We start from the raw sequence: 20,629 nt of genomic DNA, 5'->3' as shown, positions 1-20,629 counted from the left end.
GAGAACCCCTGGATGAACCCCCGAGAACTGCCAACATCTCGTTATCCTGGACCTGCAGAAATGCTGACCTCAGACGGTCCAACCTCACAGTCTCTGGGCCGGTCACCTCCCAGCTTCCCAATAGGTGCATCCTGCAGATGGCGTAGAGTGGGTGTCATAAATGGGCACGTATAGACCTGGGAGGCCTGTTCAAATCTCAGAACCCCAGTGTGTGCAACAGTCTCCGAGATGCCCCCGATTCTGGGCAGACTTAAATGCAAAGCATGGAGCCGACGGGGTTTGAAAGCGGGCATACCGATGACTCGCTGGCCACGCAGAGGAAAGTGGGCGCAGGGTCATGGAGACAGACTCACCGCGGAGTTTTTCAGCTCCACCCGACAGAGCCTGAATCACCTTCCTCACCTCTCCACGAATCCATTCCATTATTAGAAAGGGCTGCTGGGGCATTAGGATCTTTCTTACCTGCTTCCCCACGTGCTCCAGAGCTGCCCCGTGGAAGGTGGCTCTAGTCCACTGGTCCTCCAGGTGACCAGGAGATGTAGTGGGCTGTGTCCCGAGGTGGGTGAAAGGCAGCTGCCATTTCAGGGGAAGTGACACCATCCTGTCTTCATCAGGAGGCAGGTGAGCCCATGAAAATGGGTTGGTGTTTCTGTCCAGCTGTATATTCCACATTCCCCACCCCCTAATGAGGAAAATAAAATAGGAAGTGGTGCGTCTCCTGGGAGGTCTTCCTTCAGGACAACGAGGGGCCTCGCTAATGAATGAGTTTCATCAGAAAGCAAAAATTAAGACACATGGCAGGGCTAATACCAGTCAACCCTTCTGTGGCAGGTGCGTGTCCAACAAGAATGCAGTCGGTTTTGAGTTCGTTAACAAAGGACCCAACGCATGTCACCGTTGACCAGAGTCTTTGTACAACATCAGCCTAGCTACGCTAAGTAATTTCACGGCTTCACAACACTGGCCCATTGTAGTGTCATTTTTCTGGTTTTAAATGTAAAATCTGTACAGACAATAAAAATATGAACTGAAGAAAAAAAAATCCCATCGACTCTTGATAAAATGTTGATGCATTCTGACAGTGTGTAAAATGGCATATACCATTTTAATGAACATATCATGCATGTCCCCCCATCCTATTAAAGGCTCTTTTTGTTGCTTCTTTTGATAGTAGATGTGTCTTTTTTTATTTCAATTAAGCATTTTATTTGGATGTAATTATAAACCTAGAGTTGTGTGAAGTAATAAGGACATCACACGTACTCTATACCCAATTACCTGCAAGAGGAGCGTTCTGCAAAACTTAAGTACAACATAACAGCCAGGATATTGACATTCTTACAGTCAAAATAAAATGTTACCATTACCGCAGGGACCCCTCGTGGAAGCCACATTTACCTTCCCCTGGCCCCAGTTTCTCCTTAACCACTGCAGCCCCTAATTTAGTCTCCATTTCCACAATAACATCATGTCAAGAACATTATGTAAACAGAATCATACCCCTTAGGATCACCTTCTTTCACTCAGCATAATTCTCCTGAGATTCACAGGGTCGTTGTGTGTCCCATAGTTTGTTCCTTTCTGTTTGCTCAGTAATATTTCATGGTGTGGATGTACCCCAGTTCTTTAGCCATCTGGGTGGTCAACAGTTTTTGACTATGGCAAATAAAGCTGCTATAAATACTCTGTGTGAACGTAAGTCTTCTTTTGTCTAGGCTAAATGTCCAGGAGTGAAATTGCTGGCTATTGGGTGTTAGCTACGTTTTCAGTTACTCAAGAAACTGCCACACTGTTTTCCAAATTGCCTGTACCATTTTATATCTCCCACCAGTAATATGTGACTGATTCAGTTTCTCTGCATCTCTCCCAGCATTTGGTGTTGTCACTCTTTTTTTAATTTTAGCCATTTTGGTAGGTTTGTTATGATATGTCATTGTGGTTTTAATTTGCACTTCTGTAATAGCTAATAATGTGAAACATCTTTTCTTGTTCTTATTTGCCATCTGTACCTTTTCTTCACTGAAATGTCTATTTACATCTCTTGTACATATATGGTCAGTAGGATCATTTGCTTTTTTGCTTTTGTGTTTTGAGGGTTCTTTATATATTCTAGACACAGGTGTTTTGTCAGACCTGTGGTTTGCAAATATTTTCTCCCACTCTATAGCTTGTCTTTCTATCCTCTCTGCAGGGTGTTTCACAGAGCCAAAGTTCAAAATTTTGATGAAGACTGATTTATCAGTGATTTCTTTTATGGGGTCTGGTCCAAGAAGAGTTTCATATCTTCCTTTCTGATCCATATGCATTTTACTTTCTTATTGCGATAACTAGAACTTCCAGTATATGTTCAGTAAGAGTGGTGAGTGTGGACATCTTTACCGTGTTCTCTTCTTAGAGGAAAGCATTCACTTTGCACGATGAAGTCATTTGCAGCTGTTCTCCACACAGTTGAGAAAATTTCCCTTTAATACTACTTTCCTGACAGTATTTATCATGCATGGATGGCAATTTCTGTTTTTTAACTGGTGTACATAGACCATTTACATTTAATACAATGTTTGATATGTTGGGGATACATTTATGCCACTTTTTTGTTGATTCTGTTTTTTATTTCTCTTTCATTTCTTCTGCCTTCCTGTGAGTTACTTGAACAGTATTTAGAATCTCATTTTGGTTTATCTGTGGGGTTTTTAGTGTGTCTCTTTGTATAACTTCTTAGTGGTTTCTTTAGATTTTATATTATATATTCATAGCTATCACAGTTTATTCACATTTCCCTTACTATCGTTTTTAAGGCTTTTATTTATATGATTGCATACTGATTTTGCATCCATTTTAGAAAGAACTTTACATGTTTCTAAAAAATTCATTAACAGTTTTTATGGTCATGATACAAATCTACAACATATTCAGAAAAAAATGAATATAATTAAGATATTTGTATTTTGAATACTGGCAATTGATTTTTTGTGTGTGTGCAAGTCTAATTTTATGTGCCTAGTAAAGTTTTATGATTTTTCTAGATAGGTTGAACATATACCTCATTAAGATGATTCCTAGATATTTTTTGTTTTAATTGTTTGGATAGGCCCTTTTCAGTTAATATTTTGCGATTAGATGTTTCTTGTACATAGGCACAGTGTTGTTTTATTATATTTATTTTGCAGCTATTCATTTGATTCATATTTCTAATAAATGGTAGTTATTTTTCAGTAGGGTTCAGTGTCTTTTCAGACAATTCCTCTCTATTTCATGCTTCCTACGCAGATTCCTGAATTTTAGCTACAAAACAGATGGAAGCATATTCTGAAAGATGCCTAGTCAACAAAGTTGTGCAATACCTCAATAATTTTAGCAAATGCCACATTTCCTTCCCCACCCATTGATTCACAATCCCCCTTATTATATTAAAGGCTTTTGTGTTACACAGCCTCCGTTAGCCATGCTCGATTCAGTGTTTTCCATTCACAAGCCACCCATGTCAAAAACTCTGGAAAATGCGTAGAAATCCAGCATAGATGATCCTTAGGAGACAAAGCATTTATAGTCTTAAAATACAGAGCGATCTTACAAAGTAGGACAAGAAATATCAACTCCCCAGTGGACAATGGGCAGCTAGAGGCATATCAGCAATGACCGACCCACCATCTCTATCTCTCAGGTACATCCTCAAACCAAACCATGGTGGTTCCCAGCGCTGCCTCGTTTCTGATGTTCCCTTAAATGCAGTGCTAAGAGCTGCCTTGCACTGAAATTTGAGTTCTTGGTAATTGCTTGTAATCCTGGCTGCCCCGCCCAGGACAGGAGGCCATCTGCCTCGCCTTCTGCTTTATAAGCTGTTGTTGGCCTCCTCAGTCATTCGGCTCCATTGCCAGGGCAGGAATCTCCCCATTGTTTCTATCCTACTTTCTGATCCCTGCCCGGATCGATTGCATTCCAACGTGAAACAAACACTATTTCACCTGCTAAAATGCTTGGATAGTGAGAGGAAAGTTTTGCTACCCTCTGGGTGCATCAGACAGATGAATGTGGATCATGTTCTAGCTGCCAGCACCATGCAGAACCGATGAACGAGTTCTAGATGATAAAGACACCAGCCAATATCCTAGCTGTGTGTTGGTCGGACTTGTGTGCTGGCAGGAGGTGATAAACTCCCATGGAGGAAACACCGTGGTGCCAGGTCAGAGCCCCGTGTGCTCATAAGCATTCTTGACATGGAAGGATGTGCCCATTCTATACTTCTGGGGGACACTATACCAAGAGGTACAAAAATATCCATGACCCTTGGTCCACAATTGATTACCCAGAAAAACATTCAGAGATGTCAACCATAATTTAGGTCAAGAGAATTCACAACTTTTTGTTTCCTAAAATAGCAAGGAAAATCTCCCCAATGCCCAGTAATAGGGAAACATCTCATTAGAAAACATACAGGTATGATAAAGCATATGCATTATGATATATGCAGAGATTATATAATTATATAGGTCAGGAGTCAACAAAGTTTTCTGCAAGAAAACAAACAGCAAATATTTTAGGCTTTGGGGTTCCTACAATCTCTCTCAAAATTATCTTACTGCCCTTATAGGACAAAATCAGCCATAGTCAATATATATAGACATGGGCATGGCTGTGTACCAATAAAACTTTACTGATGGACACTGAAATATATATTTCATATAATTTTCATGTGTCAGGATATATGATCCTTACTTTGATTTTTCAACCATTTAATTTCAATGGAAAAACCACTCTTAGCTCGTGAACTGCATAAAACAGGTAGTGGTCAATACTTGGTCTATGGAGTATAGTTTACTGACCCCCCAATATAATAATAAAATCATGTTTTCAAATAGTATTTTGACGCTCATACATAGCATTGAATGAAAGTAAAGGTAGAATCAAAAACCACTTTAGAATATGCCCCCATTTTGGAAAAATTAAAATATAAAAATGACATATAAAAAGGACTTGGAAGAAATAACCCCAAATATTAACATGTTTTTCCCTGTGGGGTGGCCTTGGAGTGATTTTTCATTCCCTTTGTATGCTTTGCTGTGTTTGCTGAATGCTTTACCGTGAGTATTACTTTTATAATGCAAAACATTATTTTGAAAAATGCTACTCCAAAAAGTCATTCTCAAGCTGGCCTTTCTCCTGTATGTTAAGGATTCATTTCCCATTTTCTGAAATGTATTTCCTTTCTCACCGTCTGTCGCCACCTCTCATGGATGTTTGTCATCTATGGGGAGAGCGTCCTTTATTCGTTGTGTCACTCATGCTTCCCTCCTCCCCACTTCCCGCCCCATGATCTTTACACGGATGACATTTTTCAAAGAGTATCTGAGCCAGAAGAGGAAAAATATTAAACACACTCATTACATTGGAAAAAGAAAGTAGAAAAGTGTCCTATGCCTTCGAGCGCCACCCATTTAATTTTAATATTTTGAGAATCAAGAGATGCTTTAGTGTTGTGCCCATGACATTTTCCGTGGAAACTTGAACTGTACCGTAAATGATTAAGAACAGATTTCTCCTTAATGTGCACCGAACCCTGCATAGTTCACTGGGCCAAGATTCCCTTATTGTGACATAAGCGCTTCCTTTCTCCTGCCGGCTTCTCATTGGGCTCCTAAGAAGCGTAGCGGGACTATCAATCCTGAGTGTTCTGACTCTTCGGCGTCCTGATGCAGACCGCCTGCCGTCACCCCCACTAGGAAGAGGAGGCGGTGTGGCCCCCTCGCCGTGTGGCTCTCCTGACCCCAAACCTGTCTGCATCCCAATCCCTCTCCCCTAAAGGAAGTCCTGTTTGAATATTTTTCCCATCTACCCTGAAGATGGAGTCACGGGCCAGACGGGTACCCCTGGACCCTCCAGAAGTTGTGCAGTGGGGTAGCCTGGCTGACTGTTTCCTAGGCACATCTTTACTGAGGACCTGCTTTGCAGGAAGCTCTCTCCTAGAAATGCAGGATGCAGAAGGTGGACAAGGCGGCTGCCCTGTGCCAGCACCCCCTGTCACGGAGCCTCGAATTAAGTATCATCAATGAGGGAAGCCCGCACTCAGAGCCAGAGAAGCAACAGTTGAGGTGTGGCCATGAATGAAGAACACAAGCCAAGTTTGTGATTGTGCCAGAAAACACACTGTCAGGAGATTGCAAATGAGGGTGGGTGCTGGGAGTCCCTTCTTAGTGTAAGCCAGAGGGTGGCTGGACCCCGTGTGGGTTGCTTTTTAGGAGAAGCATGCAGTGTAGGTCCCTGCAGAATGGCTGAGTTCCTTGTCTTTTATGCCATTGTAAGGGAGAAGACACCAAGGAGGAGGGAATAGGGCCCTGCAGGGGTAATGCTAAGTCCACTGGTTTTGCACCAATTCACCCCTCCCCTGTGCTGGGCCTTCCTTAGCACTGTCCTGCACCGTCTCACTGAATTGTGAACACAGCTCTGAGAGGTTAGTACTGGCTTTGCTCTGTGTGTATTAGGGTTCTCCAGAGAAACAGAACCAATAGAGTTATTTAAACAGACACTTATTACACACACATACACACATACACACGTGTGTAGGGTGTATGTGTCTGTGTGTGTGTGTGTGTGTATAAACATACCCTATAATCAGTTTCTCTGTTCTCACCCCACAGAGCAAACCAAGCAAAGCATGAGGTGTACTATCTCCTCAGGGTGTACTAGCATCTCATGACCATTCCACCAAGCCGGCTCGATGCTGCGAATATCTTTAAGAGAGATATTTCCCTGACAAGTCGGTGTGTGGTCTCAGCTCTTTTTAAATTGACACAATTATTTGCCAAAGCAGTGTGAAAATGTGCCTCTTAGTAAATCCCCTTCAGCAGTCGAGGAAATGGCTCTGGATTATCCACAAAGCAACCATCCTAAGAACATAAAAGTGATATCCATCTTGGGAATTGGCAGTCATGGAGAATGATGCCCCTGAAGTGAATGCCGGGACATAGAGCCCAGGAAGGGTTTACTTGTTTCAGAACGGGTCCTGCCCCTCATCCCTTTGGAACTCTTTGCCTATGGGAACCGACACCTAGGTCAGTTTCCTGAAGAGTCGCCCAGGTCCCTGCTGTTCATATGCACATGTGTGTTTCTGACTTGGCTAATCTACCTGTTAAAAACCTTTCGTGCTACACTTTGTTCAGACTTTGTAGTCCATTGATCAAAACAGGGCCGTTGTAACCCATGCATGTCTTGCAAATACGCAGAGTACTTGTCATTTTTTCCTTGACTTTGTCCTGGGAAGACATGGTTTCTCTCGGCTGGTGATGCATTCTGGCCTCATCGGTGTGTCTCCTCTCCGGCAGGTCCCTGTGCCCAGGGGAGCCTTCCTGCTCATCTCTACCTTCCACGGCCCATGCGTTCCTTTCTGTTCAGCTCTGATCCCACGCCTGTCACCTCAGCAGTCTGATCCTCAGGGTTATCACGTCCCATTACCCTCATTTCCCTGTTCTCTGCCCCATCATTTCTTGAACCCTGGCTGAAAGCAGCATCGCCCGGCTTCTCCAGCTCTACCTGCTGTAGTGTTTTGAGGGACTGGCATTATGCCTCCGACTTACAAGGACCCCAGTGCCGCCAGCCATCCTTACAGATCTACGGCCCCTTTGGGTTCCTCCAAACAGGAATTCCACATCCTTCTTGCCTTGCTGAGGCCACTCACGTCCCTCACCGTCCCTGCCTTCCCCTCAGGAGAACCTATTCCCTACCTCAGAGGACACAGAGCACTGGGACAGGCTGTTCTCCGTCGCCCTTATCCCATGGCCTTGACTTCTTCCCTCCAACCTCATGGATGACTTATCTGTCCTTTGGTGAAACCGTTTTTGTAGAGGGATGGAGAGAAGCCTGCATGCCAGTGGTGAGGAAGGGGAGGTGAGGAGACAGGAAGATGGAGAATAGATTCCCCTCCTGGCCATATTGACGAGAGAGAAAGACAGGGGACAGCTACACAGCATGTGGGCCTGAGAGTGCCTACAAACCATAATTCTTATCCCCCAAACCTCTGGTGAGTGTGCAGAACCACCGATCCCTCTTCTACCAAAGTGCTCAGCTAAATTTCTCCTGCTGTACACAAATCTTGCACAATTTATAGGTTTTCACCATTAAAATACCATTCATACAAGTATGGGGATTTCTGAGCTAAGGACCAAGAAGAAACACCTGACCATGGCTGATAATGAGCTCTATTTTCCCAAAATCTCTCAAACAAGATGAAAGGCTGCCCTGCACGTATGTCTTGAAAACTGATCGCAAGTCCCTCCCTCCAAGAGCTCCCCCTTCCCTCGTAAGGACTTCAACAACCTGCTATTTTAATTCTTCTCCTTTCTGTTTCTAAAGGAGGCACTCAATGTTTCTTCATTGCTAAAGTATTGATGAGCAACCCATTTACTAAATAAATTCATACAATGTAGAGCTGGAGGAGGTGATTACGAAAACATGACCAGGGACCAAAATATTCCTCCACCTCCAGCTGCCGGGATTCATTTATGGGAAAACAGAGTCTGCAAACTGGTTCGCCAAGTGTTGTTACATAAGGAAATGCACCTGTAGAAATGATGAAGGGTACCAGAAACTTCTTTCGCAGTATGAAGGACATAGCATGCTTCCTGGAGGTCGTTCAGCTCTCGTGGCACCGCCGCTATGTGTCTGTCAACTAGAAAATTCCCAGGCTGTTGCTGACTCCGGCAAGTGTTCAGACACTATCTCCACGTCCACTTTAGGCCTCTCGGTGGAAGTCGTTACTGAGTTAATTACCAAACCACAATTGATTTAAACAAGTGTGTCTGTGACGCCTACAGCGCATCTTATCATTGGAAGGGAAACCTCCAATGATTTCCTCGTCATTTTTAATTTAATCGTTTCTTTGAGGGAAGCACAAAACCCTGCCACGTTCAGCAAAGGAACCAGCAGTCAAGGATTCCAACAGAGAAACCCCAGCCGCCTGCAGTCAGCCAGTGAGCGACCCTCCCGGGGCACCTGTCTTGTGCAAACTGTCACGTCCATGTGTGGGAGCCTGTGAGGGGGCTGGTGAGCGGGGATCTCAGCTGTGTGCCGTCTTCTTTCGGGTGCAGCACACACACTCGCTCCAGAAGAAGTGCTGTTTGCAAAGCATGTAATTCAACGAGCACCAAACAGGGTGGGCGAAACGGACACTCTTGAGCTGAGGGGGTATGACAGGGAGCAGCCTGTGTCCCCTCCCTGCATGCCCTTGCTGGGACTGTGCAGTCCCACGTGAGCACTCTCTACAGTGCGACCCGTACATGTTTTACATTTGGGAAGCACAGCCAGGGGCTTCAGCACGCGAACAGATCTGCACACTGACACGGCGCCTGTAGTCATCCCCCGTGTATAGCTTTGCCCTCCTCAGGCCCCTTGATGCCAAACGCTAAGTGCAGACGTCCCGCAAGGACAACCCATCACCTCAGTGTACGGGTGTCACTGTGCCGAGTTCACCCCATTTAAATTTACCTCTTTCTTCCTGGAGTCTTGGGTTTCTGATGCTAGTAACTCAACATGCTTGTTCCTTCCAGGATGGAAGAAATGGATTTGTAAGCGGCTGTCAGACACAGGACACGTGCAGTTGCGGAAATATCCTATGAAAAGGGTCACTTCCTGTGTCACCAGCAAAGGTAGGAAACCAAATGTTTACCGTGCCCGCCCCTACGACTCATGCAGGTCATCAAGATTCATGAACCTCCACATCAGTCATTCACTGAGTGCCCACCGTGGACTGGCCACTAGGTTCTCTCTCTCTCTGGGGAGTTTTCCCCACCATCCTGTTCCCATCTCCCCTGAGATGCCACTTCAGATACTAGACCATCCCTGCCGGACCAGCACACCCACCTCTCTTATCCCTCATCCTTTGATCAAATCAGCTCCATCCCACCAAATCCTTGTGCAGAAATTATCTTCCGATTCTAAGGCAAAGAGAAGACAGTCATTGGCAGGAAGGACCTTCCTTGGGCTTTCACATCTCTTGCAACATGATGTATCCCTGCACCTTGCTTTTCCGTCCACAGAGGTTGTAGGACACAGGTAAGCATCTCCCCTGTGCTCTGGTATGTTCCGCTGAGCAGCAGGGTGCTCACCAGCATCCGCCCTGTTCCTCTCCCACATCGCAACCTTTCCGAGAAAGGAGTGTCTGTAAATGCATGAGCTCCCCGTGCTTCTCAACTTCTCAACATACGTGCTAAATATCATCCATCAGCACTGTTTCAATTTTAGCTCACGCACTGCTGGGCAAACGTGCGTGGAACTGTCTACGCTCACACTCACAACGTCTTCCTCCCCTCCTACTTGGAGTCCTTCGTCTGCTCTCAGAATTCACTGCCCTTCAATCTCAGATTTCTTCAATCAGTGACCTAAACAGTCACAACCTTAATACCTGTTGTAGCTCATATTTCTGCCACACACACAGTTTTAGTCTCACAAACTTGGCGCTTGTTTTTTTTTTTTTTTAATTTTAATTGTTTACTCCTTTTAAAAGGAGTAAACAGTCCGTTGCTCCGACAACATGCTTTCTTAGGACTTTTTCATTTGTCCCCGTGCAGGCTGCCGAGGTGATTTGGGGCTCTGAGAGTTTCCAAGCAGTGAGTTGTCTCCTCAGTGGTGTTGACCCCAATCGTAGCTACACTGTCACAGGACAGGGGTGCTGGGGAGACAGGATATGACTAATTTTGCATCAGAGAACTTATTTTGCCAAGAGTAATACAGCTAGGGTGGTGCGGGGAGGCTCTGCATTCAGCCTCGACGGCTGAACATAAAAGAAGCTTGCAGGGAACTGAAGAATTACTCAGATCCAGGGCCTGAGGGTTTTCCCAGACACTTGGCAGTGAACGTGGTACAGGTTTGATGATCCAACCTCATGCAACACCCACCTGCAGACTGCTCCTAGGTCACAACCCTTGAACTGGGGTCGTGCTCACAATGACAGCTCGTGAACATATGCAGCCTCTTACTGATGAGGCCCAATAGATACATACTCATCTAAGGACAACATCTCCCAAAGCAAAAGAGAGGGATTACTTTCCCCTCCAAGGCTTTTTCCCTTCCTTTCTCTATGTGGGGAACTGAGGGACACATAATAACCTGCAATGGTTTGATGGTTTTCACAGATCATCTTCACACACGTTGTTCTATCATATTCTCTGCTGCTTATTCTGCAGACTTCAAGATGTGAGTCTAAAAATAAAGACGCTTAATCTCTACTATTCTTTTATTTAAAGCTCCGGACAATTACTGAGGGAGAAAAAAAAAAAAACCCAGGGGATGAAAAATAGAGATTAGAAAAATTGAATAAGAAAGTCATTAGGTACAATACATCATTTGGTATATGCTGCTCTGCGATCTTGAATTTTAATAGTGAGTCAGAGAATAGTTAGGATTTTTACTGAGTATTATGATCCGGTAAAATTATTCCCATCAGGGTATTTTCATAAGGACCTCCAAGATTAAATTGATATTTAAATATACCTTTCTAAAGCAGATGTCGTTTCCTGTATTTTCAAAAGCGATTATGGCTGTCTAATTAACATTAGCCAATGATCAATAATACGCTCATTGGAAAAGTCTCTGAAATGATGCCTGTAGTTAATTGTGTAGCAACGGAGTAACGTGTCTTCCTATCTAAAGAGTATTTCAATATTGACAAGGGGCTCATGCATATGTATGTACCCAGAAAGGTCAGTATGACTCACAGCATAGCACCATACTTCTTGAAAATATGGCTGAAAAAATATGTGGAATGCACTTCTGAAGCTCACGGGTCTAGAAGACAGACTCATGGGCAGATACAACTGAGCCTGAGAGGAACAGAGCACCCGATTTGGGGCATCATGAATTCATGTATTCAGTCATGCATGCAGTAGGAAAAAGAATGTGTTGACTAAGGCACTATGTTAAAGAATGGTAAATGAATGTACTTCCAGTCTCAAGGCACTTGTCATCTCGCAGGGGAAACAGAAATAATCAAGTGGCACAAAGCAGTGTGAGGTTGATGCCTTGAGAGACGCATGCACAGCTCTTTGTGAGGCCAAGCCTGGCGCTGGCTGTTCTGGCTGGAGAGGGGTCGGGGAGTCGGGAGCTGAGATATGCAGATGACTGGAGGCATTGCCTTTCCACTTGACTTGGAGGAAAGTGTAGGCGCCGTTAACTTCCACAAGAAATAGTCATCTTGCTGGACACGTAACTCGTGAAGCCCCAGACCCAGGGGTTTGTCATGAGAGATGTCCTTCCTCTGTCTGTGGAAAGGCACAGAGGACTCAAAATTGCCTGTTAGCAAAATGTCTTTCTTATTTTCTGGTGCATTTTGGCAAACAAACTCAGCTAACTATATTGTCTTTTTACTTTTGGTTTGTTATTAGTATTGTTATTTAGGGTTTTTATTTTTTTCTCAGATTTTTTCCATCACTGTTATCACTGTAATGTATCTGGGCTTTAAAATACTGCCGCAGTGACATGGTGTAGATCATACTGCATCGTGACATTGCCCGAAGAGGTGGTGTTGAATAGTGGGTGACAGTGAGCAGTTAAGGCCACAGGTGAATCCTGCACTAAAGACGCGTCTGTGGGGTCTTAACTCTCTCTCTGCTGCAGATTTCTCAGTTGTAACACCAACACCTCTAATCACATATTAGGGTCCTAATGAATACTTAAATGAAATAATATATTAAAGTACTGGATCCAAGATACAGACTGAATGACCATCAAAATTCAAAGAAATATTTTCTCATGATACACACTTTCCTATCATCATTTAAAATAGTTGCGAATGGTTCCATCCACCATATATGTCACTCTTTATGTAGCCCTTCTTCTCTCTTTCAATATTTGTTTGCAGTTTTATGCTGCCACATACTCGTTCAGTTACAAACTTCTTTATGCACAAAGCATTTCGCATATTGAAGATGCTTCCCGAGGGCATAAAATCCCAGAAACAGAATGACTACTAGGGCATCTAACATGTTGAAGGTTCTTCTTCTGTCTTGCCAATTTGCCTTTTAAAGTATGATATGAAGTAGAGGACATTTTCTGGGGATGGTTTAGGGGGACAAAGTCTTCATTTAACTGACAGAATCATTCTCATCCAGACCTTGTAGGATATCAATTCATCCAGGAAGCTTTTTAGACAAATACCTGGCAGCAAATGTAGATTCCATTTCCCTCAAGCCAGGCAGGTGGCAGTGACTGTGACTCAAAGGTCCCTGGGGGAGGTCAGCAATGCCTTGGGTGGGCATTTCCCCCAAAGTACACGTGGGTCCTCTGCATGACCACACAGATGTACCCATGGCCAGTGACCAACATTAAAGAAGAAAAGGGTGGGAACAATGGTTTAAAAGATGCTCTGTCATTCTCCTTCCTGCTATAATGACTGCCCTGTTTGCAGAAGTAGTGGGCCTGCATTTAGAGCTCAGAGACCCCTTGCACCTCAACCTTGCGGAAACCGGTTTGTGTTGGGTGCCTTACGGTGCATGACCAGTGCGTGGCGGAGGGGTCACTGGGAGTCACACCTTCTAATCCAGGCTCTTCTGCCAAGGCCAGAAAGCATTGCACAGACTGATGCGGGGCTGACTGTGTATGAACATGCACATTCTCTTCCTGCAAAGTGGATGGAGCGTGGCATAACGTAGAAACCTAACATAGCAGAGCAAAGTAAATAAGAAATGGGAAACAAAAATAACGAAAACCAGGATGTGAGGATAAAGCAAGTCTGGTTTGAAATCCTGAGTCCTCCTTGACAATGAGATGCGGAAAGCCCTTGACAGTCCCCGGTATGACGCTGGGAGATAGGATCCAATACATAATGTCACATGTGGTGACTGAGCTCACCACAGTTTGAACCAGTCCTTACCAGATGTGGAATTGTGTTCTTCCACAGGCATCCTGTTGGGCCTTGCTGGCGGGCCGGTTGCCAGGTGACCCCTCACGTGGAAACGTGTCATAATGAAGGAGATGGTTACTGCAGTTAAAAGAGAACAGTAGGTGTTCACTTCTGGACACCTTTTTCCTGTTAAAAAAAAAATGACAAAGCAGAGGGAGTTGCAAATGGTGGACAGGAAAGGCCGTAAATTCCTCATCCATCTCCCCCAAGAAAACATCTTGAGCAACTTGCGCCAATCGCAACCAGATTGCTCACATGTTTCAAAACAAAAAAGCCTGTGGCATGCATTTTTTTTCATACTTGAGAACACTATTCTTAAATATGGGTGACGTTGTGACTGAGGAAGCTATACATTTTGGTTTCTCTGTTATTTATTCTTAAAAATAACAGAACTTGGTTCTCTGCAGTCTAATGTAAGGGGAGGCCGGTGTTTTCTGTGAAGGGCCAAGTAGTTGAGTTTTTGAGTTTTTGAGCCACCATCTCTATCCCAGATACTCAACTCTGCCACTGTGGGTGTAACTAACTGTGTGCCTTTAAAACTTCCTTATAAAAACAGGCAGGGAGCCTGACTATTCTTGGGGGCTGTCATTTTGTGACCCTCCCCTAAATGAGCCCATCTAATATCTGAATCTGGGAGAGAATTTTGAGAGTTAGTTCAGAAAATCCAGTTATGTCACTTCTGTATTATTTATCCTGACTAAGCCCAAAGATAAACATTTGGGAAATAAAAAGAAGACATTTTTTTATCAGCATGCATTTTTTTTTAATGTCGCAAAAACAAGTTGATATGAGGAATTTACTTATAAAAAATTCCAGGATGCCTCTTGGAATCTGTCTACCTGCCTATCATCTATCCATCATCTATCTGTCTGTCTGTCTATCTATTATCCATCTATCTTCATGTCTATCTACATCAGTTTTATCTTTTTACGGCTATGTGTGTCTGTGTGCATATACATATACACACACACACCTCTATACACGTAGACCTATACACACACATACTTAATTTTTATTGAAGTCATATACACACATTTATTTCAATACACATGCATCTATGAGCACATTGTGAGCACAGAGTAGAAGACTTGTGATGTCACATAGATAATTCTCAGAAGGTATGTTGGAATCTGTCTTTCCACTGTGTTAGAGCTGCAGAAGCAAACTAAGCCATTAGGGTACAAATGACTTAGGTTTCTGAAAAGGACCAGTGCCAAGATTATTTTAATTAAAACTGTTACCAAGTTCAAGCTCATGCCATTCACTGCACAACATGCCAGGAAGTCGAGAGACAAGGTGTCTGGGCAAGGAAGGCGACTTTGTTGGGAAAGGCAGTGGGTGGAGGACATGGACTCATGTCCCAAAGCCCCCTCTTATCTCAGGGTTGATTCAAAGCTCCTTCAATATTAGGGAAGGGAGAGCTGGAGGGGGCTGAGGTCAGAAGCTGACGGTCAGCCTCACACATCGGAACGGCAGCAAGGGTCTGAGGAGGGTGGTGACGCTACTGTCCTTGGTTAGCTGACTCTCGTTGACATGGCTCTGGTTACGATGTTCCTGTAAGTCTTTCACAAAACAGCTGTCATTTCTGTGCATCTCTTTGGGGAGGCAAGTTTCGGGTAAAGGGGTCGGTTGCATCAATCTTAGGTCTTGAGCAAAATCCCTGTGGATGCTTAACATACCTGTGAGCAGGGCTGCGGGGCTGAGCAGAAGCTTGTTGGTCCAAAGATTAAGGCAGCCAAGAGACAGATACGATATGAAGGCCACGCTTTGTCGTGCTGTTACAGCCTGGCAGCCCCCGAATCAGATGCATGAATGCATTGTGTCAGAACGCTCAGAGAAGATGCTGTCAGGGTGTGAGATGATGGGCACCCTGGCTGGTGGATGGCTGTCAGTATTGCCCAGTTGATGTTCCACTGGTTGAACTAATTTGGGGCCACCCTGAAGACTGGAGGAGTTTCCATGGACCTCTGTGGTGGGTCCCTTTTATGAACAGGGTTATTATTCCAATGTGACACACGGCCTTACATTTGAGGAGGAAAAAGTGAATCACAACACTAAGCGGCTTGCAAAAGAGACTGTTTCAATTGTAAAGATCTTACTCTTGGGGACGTCTGTCTGGGGATCCTTGAGCTTTATCAAATAAGATAAAAATAAAATTTAATCGTGGAATGAGAAAGCAGGAATGATTTAGAAACAACTCTCAGAAACAAATATCTTGAATTGTTCAGGATATGATCCTTCTGCTCCTTCATATAAACCCCAACTGGGTGCATAGTGTCTACTCCATGATGAGAGGTATTTAATTGTTCCTTTTCCAGAGGGGAGAATGCCAGTCACCTCAGGATGTCTTCAGAGGTTGTGCCCATGCAGTTCTGTAAAAAAAAAAAACAAAAACCGGAGAAGTTACTTCAAAAAGTTATTTCATTCATTCGTTCTGTAGAAGGAAGGGTGACCAGCCATCCTAGGATGGTGAAGCTCCCAGGACATGAAACTTTCAGTCCTAAAACTGGGACAGACTGTGCAAACCACACTGAAGAAATTGGGAACAGCATGATTACTCTGCAAAGGGCTTCTGGGGTCCAACACGGAATGAGAGAAACTGTGGGCTAAATCAAGTCCCACCGTTGTTTCCACTGGCACCCCTCACAGAGCCTTAGTAGGCTCATCAGGAAGCCAGAGGTGTGAGACCTTCCCCATAACCAAGCCCTAGAAGCTGCCATCGTGCTCAGACGGTGGCCAGGTCTGACCTTCCAGCTGAGACTGCGTCATCCTTGGAACATGGAGACTGACTCGACGTTTTATCGTAACACCCTTTTGAAGAGCGTGATTTTGAAGACAACAGGGAACGGAATGGGTATGTGCAGTGAAAGAGGGTGTATGAATAGGTCTGAGCACACAGGAGGGGTCATTTGCAAAGCCACTCATCGTTGTGTTTATCCTGCTGTCTTTCCAGGGCTTCTCTGCCGCTGTTGACAGTGGGGCTGGGTTGCTCTTGACCACGGGGGCTGTCCTTGTCCTGTGGGATGCTGAGCAGCACGCCTGGCCTCCCCTCACTACGTGTCTGCAGGAACCACCCCCCCACACACACTCTGTGACAACCAGACGTGTCCCCAGACAAACGGGCACAATCGCTCTCTGTTAACAGGTGATCATCCATAATAGGTTGTGCACAAGCACACAAGCAGGGTGAGGAGGCGGGCCCTCGGGAGGGCATCGTCCTACGACGTCCTCTAGGTGAAGCTTGGAGGGCGCCGTGCCCCACCGCCCACTGCCGACCCCCCAAGAGCCAGGCTGTCTGAGGCATCACGTTCAGAACCGCCAATGACAAAGACGTTGGCCCTCGACCTCCACACCTGGTGTGTTGTTGACGACTGTCAGGTCCTTCCTGTAGCTCTCAGACACAATTCAGGAAGGAAGAAAACATGCAAATACTTGTGCTCGCTGCTCTGAAGGACTGAGTGGGCCTCCCGACTGGCTCCGAGAGCCTCTTGTGTGGGGGGCAGGCAGGCACTCCACCAGCTGCCTGCACTCTCTCCCTCTCATCCTCTCATGCTGCTGCCGTCTTGCCCTCCCACGACCTTCGACTTGTCACTTAAAATCAGTAGCGTCAGAAAAATAGAGATGTTTAAAAATCTGGCAATTTGCTCACAGACTCATTAACAGCATCGTAAAAGCCCTTGGGTTTGGGGTGGGGTTTGTCAACCTCGGCAGTGCTGACCTTTGGGGTCGGACACTTCTCTGTGCTCTGTGGCATGTTCAGCAGGGTCCCTGATACACATGACCTGGCTGCATGAAATCCCCAATGTCAGCTGACATTGCCGGATGTCCTTGGGTAGTAGAAAAGCTCCAGGAGAGTTCCACTAGTTTAGGGGAGAAAGATGAAGAGCCCATGAGGGACAGCAACCTATTTACTTCTCATATTTATTTCAAGATGATTTAGGTCTTCCCTGGGAGATTAAAATCCACTGGGGTGAAAGTTTTTCTTTTGAATTTCTGATGCTATTGCTGTGTTCCCCCATCCAGATTATCACAGATGCTCCATAAATAACATCCACCATAGGGCTCGTTGGAGTTGCAGGAGAAATCAGGAGAGGGGAGAAGAACAGAGAGTAGCTGGCAATTTCATAGACTTCAGAGAAGAACAGAGGCGCAGCTCCCAGGGGTCAGTACAGACCCATCTACATCAGACCCTACGCATGCAAGCTGTGACACACCAAACACAAAGAAACGAAAAAGAGTATGTAATTCCCAATCCAGTATGGGAAACGCAGCAGAGAAATTTCTATCAATCCAAAAGCAAACAAGGAAGTAAGAAAAACACTGTTCTAAAAAAAAAAAGAAAATGAGTGTCTCTGAGAATGTGAAGCGAGAAGCCAGACAGAGCCCACAAGAGTTTTAATGGCTCCTGAAGAGACAGTGGGGATTGGCTTTTTACCTCTGTGCACAGGGATATGTGTACAAAAATGTTTATTGCCATTTAAATGAAGTATCCCACCTGTACATGAATTGTGGTGGAGGGAAAACACACCAGTGAACAGTGAATTACCGAGGGGCCAACTATCCCTGTGTGACCTTCAGGAGTGGGCTTCCTGTTGAAGTATCCCGGGGTGTGGACGTCTAAGAAAACATTCACTGCGTGTGTGTGCAGACAGGCCGAATGTATCCGATGTGTACGTGGCGTAGGAATAATCGTGTGTCATCAAAGTATAAAGCAGTGCATAGATCAGATGAAAAAATTATCCAAAGAGCGGTTAATGGCCATGTGGAAGAGGGTGCAGATCTCCCACCAAGGTGCACGCAGGAGCCGTCCACTGCATTCGCCATACCCTATTTCTTTTGTGTCTCAATTTATTTCTACGCGGTATCTGTGTGAAATGAGTAAGTATACAAGCAAGAGGGAAACATAGGCAAAAATGAATACATTTTATTTTTGTGGAGGTTTTATCTTTCTCACCTTCTTCACCATATTTAAATGACCCCATCTCACTTTTAAACAAGTATCTGACGCAAGCCTCTTTCAATGTCTGGAGGTGGTTGGTCACTGAAAACGCCTGGACGGCAGTGCAGTGTGGATGGAATTGTGTCCAAGGGTGAACGGTCTCAGCCCAAGGCTGCCTGAACTGTAAATATAATGTTTACCTCGTTAGCGGAGTGCAACCTTAACTTGGTTGCAAAGAAGCCCGCCCGCTCTGAGTATAATTGGCACTCAGACAACCATGGGATGTTGTCGCTAACACAGGCGGGTTTGTAAAGCGCAGCCCATGCCTGGGTATCACTGGCTCCCGGAGCACAGGGGTCCACGGAGCAGAGTGTTTTGATGTAGAGCAGGTGTGGTTGGGAATGTGTGAATGGTAGGCAGCACATTTGTTCCCCCAGGCATCCTATATTAATATGATTAATTCATTTGTAATGAGCTCCCAATGCACATTTGAGCCCTGTGTTTACAACTCCAGGCGTTAAGTCTCCTCTTAGTATTTCCTCTCTGTGCACCTGACATCACAAATCCCAGGGAAGCCACGAAGCTCTGGTGTGGCCACAAACACGTGGCCTTAGGTAGCACCATGCTGCCCCAAGATCCCAGACAACATTCTTGGGGAAAGATTTTGGCTCAGTTTTAGAAGGATGGAAGTGAGTCTAATTCCCGGAAGGGAGAAATACTTGTCAAAGAGCTGATGGGGGATGGAGAGAGTTCAGGTGTGTGAGGAAAGCCCCTTCTCAACACCTTAGAAATATTCAGTGTCCAGCAATGCCTGAGGGCTTTTCTGCAGGTCAAGTCCCCATGTAAACTGTGGTTCCCCCACTTCCCTGAGTGGATTGATGGGACAGATCATATCTGACACTTTAGAGTCTTCAGAATAGATCCAGAATCCGACCTGTCTGTAGAGCCTTGACCTGAACCGCAGGGGACCATCTCTCCCCGGATCCCTTAGGAGCTTCCTGACTCGTGTCACCCAGACTGAATGCCCTCCACCAGGCAGCTGCAGGAGCCTCTGACCGCCTGCTCAAGACCCCGCAAGGCCCCCATTTCCTTGGAGGCAAAGCCAGAGTCCCTGTGATGTCGGAAGGCACCGCACCTGGGTCTCTCCCACATCTGCTTACCTCTGTGACCTCATCCCCTCCTGTTCTCCTGAACACCCCCCAACACCCTCCTGCTGCCTGCCTCCCTGTGCCCAGCACTGCCAGACCCCCTTCCCTGCAGTTTGAAGCCCCTCCCATGACCGGGCGAGCCCCATTCACAAGTGGATGAGAGGCTTTAGTGTGCAAAGGTGAGACACTCAACAGGTGTTTCCGTCCACGTCCCTTCTGGTTGCCCTTCAGTTGCTCCCCTGGTGTCTGTGCCACTGCTGGGGACTCGATCTGAGAGGCTGACCCTCATCGCTGTGGGCAAATGTGCCCCTCTGGGCAGTGCCGGCTGCTGATGGCATCCTGTCCTGATGGACCACGAATGCATCTTTCCAATCCACCTCCAGCCCAGGAAAAACACTGGTACTCAGCTGATAGACAGGTTTTAGAGAAAAATATGATTAATGAAAATAAAGTGCACAACTTTATCAGGGTCCTCAAATTACCACTTTATTAATCCCTTTACTCAGTTATGTTCTCAACCATCTTATTTAGACACTTTCTCCCTCTTTCCATCGTACTTCTCTGTCTCTCACTTTCCTTTTTCTGGCAGGAATCAGAGATTCACATTTTGAATTTACTTATCCATTCAGCTATTTCTTTTTCATTTTGTAATCCATT

At 45.3% G+C, this 20,629-nt stretch overlaps 1 long non-coding RNA gene across 1 annotated transcript in view; it reads left to right on the top strand.

Moving 5' to 3' along the window:
• Positions 1 to 20,629, top strand: part of LOC118935976 (uncharacterized) — a 258,868-nt gene that overhangs the window by 35,334 nt on the left and 202,905 nt on the right. The window contains exon 2 of the long non-coding RNA XR_005034071.2: positions 9,537 to 9,635. This is a non-coding gene — a long non-coding RNA (uncharacterized LOC118935976). The remainder of the gene's footprint in view (positions 1 to 9,536; positions 9,636 to 20,629) is intronic.

Source organism: Manis pentadactyla, chromosome X, assembly GCF_030020395.1.
Source record: "Manis pentadactyla isolate mManPen7 chromosome X, mManPen7.hap1, whole genome shotgun sequence".
Classification (NCBI taxonomy): domain Eukaryota; kingdom Metazoa; phylum Chordata; class Mammalia; order Pholidota; family Manidae; genus Manis; species Manis pentadactyla.
Note: the sequence above shows the minus strand (reverse complement) of the source record. Positions and strands in the feature narration are given on the sequence as shown.